The sequence below is a fragment of the Excalfactoria chinensis genome, chromosome 3 (assembly GCF_039878825.1).
Source record: "Excalfactoria chinensis isolate bCotChi1 chromosome 3, bCotChi1.hap2, whole genome shotgun sequence".
Classification (NCBI taxonomy): domain Eukaryota; kingdom Metazoa; phylum Chordata; class Aves; order Galliformes; family Phasianidae; genus Excalfactoria; species Excalfactoria chinensis.
The window spans coordinates 66973987-66980575 of record NC_092827.1 but is presented as its reverse complement, the minus strand read 5'-3'; positions in this window follow the sequence as shown (position 1 = coordinate 66980575).

Genomic DNA, 6589 nt, shown 5'->3' with positions numbered 1-6589 from the left:
CACAGAATGTTTTAGCAAGGAGATCAGAGGCAGAAATGCTCTGAGTCCCTGAGAACTGGAGAAGCCACTGTACGGAAAGTAAGTGCCATCCTCACAGATTCCTTCTCCAGTGTGAAAGCATGAATAGGTCTCCTCCCATTTCAGTGAGGGCTTTCTTGGCACTAAACAGTGTGTGAGTGGTAGTTACAGCCTCAGCTCAGCTTTGTGCCCCACCAGGCTCAGCTGGAGTTCCTGATATTGTCCCTAAGGAGATCATAGACACCATTTTATCTCATACTGGGGTAGGCCAATGTTTGAGCTCAAAAAACAGAGGTTGAGAACTGTCTTTATGAGGGCACTGCAATGGCAGCAACCCAAGCCATGTCCTGTGCTGGTGCCAGTAGCCCTCTTAAGACCAGTAGCTCCGGGACATCTTTAGTACCACTATGGCTGATTCAGTTTCGGGTCCTTTTAGTGAGTGCAGCTTTCTCTGCAGTTCAGGGTAAGATCTCTCCAGGAGAACCCGCTGCACTGTTAGAGAGATGTTGTTCTTTCCAGGGGCAGGAAACCTCACACTTGTCAAAACACTTTTCTGAGCCAGCAAGAGCTACAGTAAGAAATTTTAATTGAAAACAGGTGCATGGCTGGCTGGCTGCTGAAAAAGAGTCACAGTGCAGTTTGCATAAGCCTTGGGGCAAAGGTGCATCCAGTGCAAGAGAAAGAACCTGGGCAGCAGGTTTGGTTTGGCAAGGAAGAGAAAGGGAGAGAAAGCAGGGGCAGTGCGACGCGAGCAGTCTTCAGTGCTTTAATGTAATTATGAAAGTCTATTTCTTTTAGCCTTATGAAAATAAATTCCTGTGGGTGACTAGCAAATCTTCAGGCCAACATGGCAAAACTTCATACATTGGAAAAGCATGAGCCGCCATTCATCCCTCCCCTCCTTCCTGTCCCTGCAATTCATCCCTGCTGGCATTGATCCCCCCACAGACGCATGTCCCACTGCTGCTTCTCGGAGCACAGCGTGGGCAGAGCCAGCACTTAGCATGCTGAGAGCCCCATTTGCCCGGGCTCATGTACCCAAGGCTCATTCTCCTGCCAGGATTTTCTACTTAGTAAACAAGGTCCCTGCTGGGAGAGCAGCTATGATCCTGGGATGCAACATCCTGAGTCTTGGGCATGGTCCCATGCTCATGGGCAACCTTCCTGAGCAGAGGGTTGAACCAGGTGACCTCCAGGTGTCCCTGCCAGCATCAATCATTCTGTGTTCTGTGTTGTTGCCATCTTGTACCCCAAATGCCCCAGTGAGAATGGATTGATTGAGGGAGCAAGGGTCTGGCAGGGCAGTGAAGGGGCCACTCTCCTGTGGACAGATGCAGAGATGTACCCAGAAGATCCACGGCACAGGGACAAGAGATGTGCTTAAGGCAAACATGGCACTGTCCTTATTTCCCTTCATAGACCAGAGACAAATTCTCCAGCAAGATGCCATTATCACCCAGCTCTTGGAACTAGGACATCCCAGAAGTCACCAGACAAGAAAGATGGAGCCCATGGTCTGGGCTCGCTGAATGGATGATCAGTGCCTGCTTTATAGGGAAAACTATTCCACTGCTCAAAATGTTGATTGCTATTAGGTGTGCTCCTTGTTGGCAGCTTCACAACTGCGCTGTCAGTGTCACAAGATTTCATGTTCTCCATGAAGCCTCAGCTCCAGAGGTCTATGAGAAAGTGAGAATTGACTGGATTTATGCTGTAAGTTCCAGCTTTAATGACAGAGAAAATCCAGAAAATGGCATTTGAGCAGGTTAAAGATTCGGAAGCTGGAATACAGTGATCACTGCTATTTTACTGCTTTTTGAAGTTCAGACCATGTTGATGATTTTAGTGGCTTTAACTCATGGCTTGTGACTGCTTTGATGTGTTGTTACTGCTTCTGGCTTGAAATAACCCTTTGCTGGCTCTATTTACAGGCAGGGATTTCCTTCCCTAATAAATAATTGAAAGTGTTGTGACAATTAAGTCTCTGGAGCTGTTAATTTAGTAGCTTCTCTGATCACTAACATCCAGCTCTTGAAAAACATTAACACCAAACAGCCCCAAGAGTGGGAAGTGGTGATTTAAAGCTGTTTGGAGGTCTAACATTAATGTCATAATGCTGCAGTACCCATCTCAGCAGAAAAGTATCCCTCCTTGCAGTCAGATGCACTGAAAAAGGGAAAAGCAGAACAGCAACCCTTCAGTGTGTATTAATGTATACACCAATTTCTGTGTATATACTTTAAATCTGTAACATAAATAATGATTTATGTATATATATACATACATATGTGTGCATATATATATATACATAATATGTATATGCACACACACAGATATATACATGTTCTATATACATGTAGGACAGCTTGTGTAAAACTTTTCAGTAATAACCCCAAATAGGGAGGTGGTTTGTACCCTACACCGACAGCCAACTTTTGACTCACCACACATGGATCACTCAGCTAGAAAACTGACTGGGTACAAGAAAAGGCCCAAGCTTGCTCTGCACAGGCAATAGCCTGCAATTACAGACCCATCTCTGTCCCATGGGAAAAATGCAGTTTCTCAGCTGAATTCAGCGTCATTCAAAATTAGATTTAAAATTCAGCACTTGGCCTTTCCCATTCGAAAGCCAGCTTTAGGCTAAGCAGCCTTGATTTAGATGAACTATCAATGTATGCTGCAACTCAAGAGGGCTTTCACTGCTCCTAGGGCTAAAATTGGAGTTGATACCTGTGCTGCAGCTAGAGATTGCACTGGCAGAGCACGTGCCCAGCTTCTCCAGTAGTTGCTTGAGACACTGCCCGCCAGCAGGATTTTGTAGGAATTTGGAGGAATTTGCAGGAGTCTATTCAGGAATTCCCACCCATTTGAATTTCTGTCCCTGTGTAGTATTTCTGTGCAGGACCCAGCATGAAGCCTATCAAAGCACGGGGACATTTCATCTTCAGCCACCCGATGGTTCCAGCTAGCGTTCACAAAGTTGTCTTTCCCATAATCTCAAGTGGCTTACAAATGTCAATTCCTTGCACTTCCTCCCATGTGATCCCTTCCAAGTGACTTCAGCTGATGCTTTTTGCTCCCTCTAGGGAGGTTAAGAAGGTGCTCTGAGCTGCATGTAGGCTTTCAGCCTGAGGTGAGTGTTGTCATTTGATATCAAGATCAAAGCTGGTGGCTTTCATTAGAAGTCTCTGAAGAGGAATCTCTGTGTGCTTTCTGCTACCAGTGAATATCTGAAGGAGTTCAGCAGAGAAAACCCCTTTAGAATAACTTCAGTGCCGGAACAAGACAACATTCTGTAATTATAAAGTTTGCAGCTTCACTCACTGGGCTGTGATTCATGTGGTTCAAAAATTCAACAGAGGAAGAGGCATCCTCTTTGGCTCTTAACGGCAAAGAGCAGAGTGCCTTTAGCAGTTTGTAAAGGGAAGTATCACAGCCAATAGACTCAGGTAGAGAATGGCCACAAGTAGTATTTGCCATCATAATTTATTACCACTTTAGCAAGAAAATCTGTATTTTACCTGCAACAAACTAAGGTACTGCACTGTGGGATCTGTCCATGAGAGTCCCGTGGTCTTTATCTTACCAGTCCTCTAAAGATAATAACAACAATCAGCACTGTTGTTGATAGACAGAGGACCTTCCACCCCACAGGAAATTTAATGAGGGCGTCTCAAGGTGAGGTGCGGTGTTAAGCCTCAGAGCATTACTAGAAGAGGAAACACATCTTCAATATTTCAATTCTTGTTTGCAAGAGCTAGCATTTTTGTGCTCCAATTTCCTGAACTTGAAAATAGATATATACGTGTGTGTTTGCATCCTGTACGCACTTGGAATCAACTACCCGAAAGTAACTTTAAATGTGGCAGAAGTTTGGATCTTTCTCAAATGAGAAAGGGTGTCCTTCAAGGCAGGGAAGAGGCCTGGCCTCCCCGGCCCCAGCAGGGAGGTTGCTTCTTCATGGGCAAGAAGGAATAAGGGGGTTGAAAGCACACGCAATTTTGGTTTGTGAGGGAAAACTAATCCCACATTGTAACATATACCTTCTGCAGCCCTCCTCCACTTGTTTCCTGCAGTGTCAGAAGGCAGAGGGCCTGCACACCAGGAACTCAGGAATGGCCCTTGGGTGGCATCATGGCCTTGGACACCAGCAGCTATACCTGAGGTTTCATGTGGCGTGATTGCTTTCAGAGCAGAGCTGACTGAGCAGGCCTGAGGAAACCTCAGCAAAGAACTCCATAGAGACTGAACACGGTTTCACCCACACCTGGATGGAAGGAGGGCAGTGGGGTTGGCAGGTCTGCAGGCTGGAGGTCTGGGGACGGCAGCCTTGCAGAGACAGGGACAAAATCCAGTGACAACAGGACAGATGAACACTTCTGAGCATGCAGAAACACCCATGTGATGGATGCAGTGAGGGGAAGCATATCTGAAAAGCGAGATGCAGTGTGTCCTGCCATGTGTTTTTTAATTGGAAGTTCAATGATTTCTTCCCTAAGTAGTTCCATTGCCTGGCTAAACATGGTATCTAAAATTAGCTTCCCCTGATAAAGGCATTTTTGTCATATTTAATACATTCCTATACAGGCACTGAAAGCCAGCTATTTGGGCTGGGTAATGGAGACAAATCTGTTTGTAACTATAATGATCTGGCACTATTAGCACTGGAATTAATAGGGTTTTTTAATCTGTCTACATCCTATGCTCATTTTTTCCATACTGAGATAGTGCCAGAGGAAGCATTACAAGGGCTATATAATTAAAACCAGAAGTGCCTTGTAGTGAACTTAACAGTAAACACTAATGGAATTTCTAGCAAAAGTAGTGCCCTGGGGGCTAGTTGGGAATGAACTAGGAAGGACTTGGTGCTGTTGCTATTATGGATTTTAGCTGAATCTGTACAGTAGAAAGGATTCACAAATGCTATTTATTTATGCAAGCTGAAGTTCTCTTTAAGAGCAGCCACTGACTACCAGATGAAGTCCATGAGGCTGGGGGCATGCCTGCCAGCTCCTGGTTCCTGCTCCATCCATCAACACCAAAACGCCTCGGAGCTGTAACAGAACTGAGTAACCCAAATGGGGTTACTGTCTGCTAGCAGTGACCTAGAGTGGAGCTGTTGGGCCTACAAGAGGTCACTGGAGCACAGCTGCAGGTTTGAGGGGCCTGGCCTGGCAACTCTTGGGGCATATGCAGGTTTGCTGTGGCCTTGGCCAGATGCAGTCTGTAAAGCCAGCTGGGTGGCTGCGGGTGAAGGGTTTTGCTGAAGGGCAGAGGTGGCTGTGAGACCCAGCGGAGCTCACCCAGGTAGGCCGCCATCCTGCTCCTCCAGCCAGCCGGGCTGCTGGGGCTCCCAGGGGCCCTGGATCACTGGCTGTAGCTCTGTTTCTTCAGGATGGAGAAGTGAAAATAATCTGCAATTAGTGGCCACAAGTATTTGCCATCATTCTCTGCTCTGGAGGAATGGAGCTGCTGCCAAGCGAGAGTAGAAGCCAAAGGGTTCGGTACAACACAGGGGCCAGAGCAGTGTTTCTTAAAGATAGGCTTATAGGCACACAGCATTAGTTTCCTTTTTGGCAGGTATCAGTCCTGAAAAATGTGGCGAGGAGAGCAGGATGTTCAGTCAGCCCTCTAATAACAAACAGCTGTAATAAAGTCTGGGCTTCCTGCGAGTCCCAATAAATGTTGCCACCAAGCAAACTGGAGCCAGTGCTCCAGCTCCCGTGGCTGGGAAATGTCACAGTGGAGAGAAACCCAGTGTGGTGAATTTTCAACTCCCATCTGACCTTTTCTCCTTCTTCTCTAACCTTTCTTCTCTTATCTCCATGAGGACGCTGTGTGTCATGGCAGCTTTTCATAGCAGCTGGCACTTCACCGCAACAAAAGCAGTCCCAGTAAAACACTCTGTACCAAGCTGTAAAGAGGGAATCTTCAAAGGTTGCCTTCTTTCTGGCTATTTGATTTCAGAGCATGTACCCAGGAGGCAAACAGCCAGCTTGACTTGAGGGTCACCAGCTCTCTTGCCACTTTTGGTAAGAAGGGAAGCTAAGGCTGAGGGCAAGCCCCTGTGCAAACCTCTGGCTAGTTACTGAAATCGTTACACCATCCAAAATACACAGAATACTTCCCTCCCCCTTCCATCTTTTTTTTTCATTCCCTCATTCTTTTTAGAGACAAGCATTAAAACAAAATTGCAGTATGCTATTTTCAGAGCAGCTACATGTTTTTGGATTCACTGGCATCCCAGTAAAACACTGACCTGCCAAGGGCATTTATCCCTGTATCCGTGCTCTGAAATGAGGTCCAAGTTTCACAGCCATTAGGCAGCAGAGCTGATAAAGGCTGTGATTTAGAGGTTGCCTAATGGAATCCTTTTCCCTAGAAGAAATTCGGAGTAAAATCTGGAGGCAAAACAATAAGCTTTAAAAACAATGTGCCAGGCTGAAGGTGAGCAGAGACGCAGCTGCCAGGCTTGCAGCCAAGCCTGCCTTAGAAGGATAAATTGGCAGCTGGCTAAGCCACTCGTTCGGGCAGGAAAATAAAGCTGCTGGTAAGGGGCAGGAGGAAC